We start from the raw sequence: 1,508 nt of genomic DNA on the forward strand, positions 1-1,508 counted from the left end.
ATATATATATATATATATATATATATATATATATATATATATATATATAACCCCGCGGTGTGCCACTAACACAGTTTCACAGTTTGTTTCATCTAACGTGGACACTATTGAGCACAGTATGCAAATCTGACATTTGCCGTTCCCACTAGCATTGCCCATGTAGGGAACCTATTTACCATAGAAGCTTAGAAACAAATGTTTCCTCCCATTTAGCATTTAAACAAAAAATTATGTCATCTGAGGAGGAGATTGGTGTTTAACGTCCCGTCGACAACGAGGTCATTAGAGACGGAGCGCAAGCTCGGGTGAGGGAAGGTTGGGGAAGGAAATCGGCCGTGCCCTTTCAAAGGAACCATCCCGGCATTTGCCTGAAGCGATTTAGGGAAATCATGGAAAACCTAAATCAGGATGGCCGGAGACGGGATTGAACCGTCGTCCTCCCGATTGCGAGTCCAGTGTGCTAACCACTGCGCCACCCCGCTCGGTTATGTCATCTATTCACGTTAAATGAACTGCCTATTCTTTGGTCAGATGTTCATAATTCTAAATGTATAAGGTGTATCCGGATTCTCTCTATCCAGTTATGAATTTATTTGCACTCTGCTTAACTTTGTTCTCGATCTACTAGTAGTACTCATAAGTATATACAATAAAAAGGAACATTATGAACATCTAGTGCTTGTAAGCTTGCACTGAGCGATGTTAAACATATCGGAAAAGGAGACAAAACTTATTCTACTAAATATATGCACATGCACATAAACATGCACGGGATAACGGAAAGGTATTTACAAATAAGACATCATGTACTATACATAGAATCTCTATTGTATGTATTTGTCTAGATATCTGTGATGATACATAATCCAGGTAGGTAATGAGCTAGAATCTTTCATTGCAACATCGTCCAAATTTCGCATTTTATTGCCTCCATTCTAGCCCACAGGATGAAATACAACGCATGACAATATTTTTACCGGGAACCACTTCCATACGATACTTAATTGTCCCATGTTTTCTGGAGAAATCTTTAGCATAACGCAACAATAAGTTCGCTAACTCGGGTCTCTGTTCTCCTGACAAGCATTAAGATTCATCAACTTTCTTGTACATACGTGCAGGGTCACACACTGCTGATCATCATTTGACAAAACAGGTGTGGTACTGGTATGGTCTGGGTGATAATGTATGCAGTCACCCGAGATCATATGATTTTCATTTTAGCCCCTTACAGAATCAACTATGAAGCACCTTGGTTTCATTAAATTTAAAACAACTCCTTTACCATCAACTATCAAATAGAACTGGCAACTCGGAAGAGCGACTTTTGATTTCCTTCCTCGAAGGTACACCGTGACCAATTAGCAACTGACAGATAACCCTTTCACCGCGAGAAACGTGGAACTAATGGCTCATTTCTCAAATTTTACATTAATCTGTGCTGGCTTATCCAGCCCATGGCTTTTTGCACCAGTAGCACCATACACTACACAATTCTCCAGTGGCAG

At 40.0% G+C, this 1,508-nt stretch overlaps 1 non-coding gene across 1 annotated transcript; it reads right to left on the bottom strand.

Annotated features, from left to right (window-relative positions):
- Positions 1–409: 409 nt before the first annotated feature.
- Trnaa-cgc lies at positions 410–482 on the bottom strand. Its single transcript has one exon. It is a non-coding gene; the product is annotated as a tRNA-Ala (tRNA).
- Positions 483–1,508: the final 1,026 nt, after the last annotated feature.

Source organism: Schistocerca piceifrons, chromosome 3 (genome assembly GCF_021461385.2).
Source record: "Schistocerca piceifrons isolate TAMUIC-IGC-003096 chromosome 3, iqSchPice1.1, whole genome shotgun sequence".
NCBI lineage: Eukaryota > Metazoa > Arthropoda > Insecta > Orthoptera > Acrididae > Schistocerca > Schistocerca piceifrons.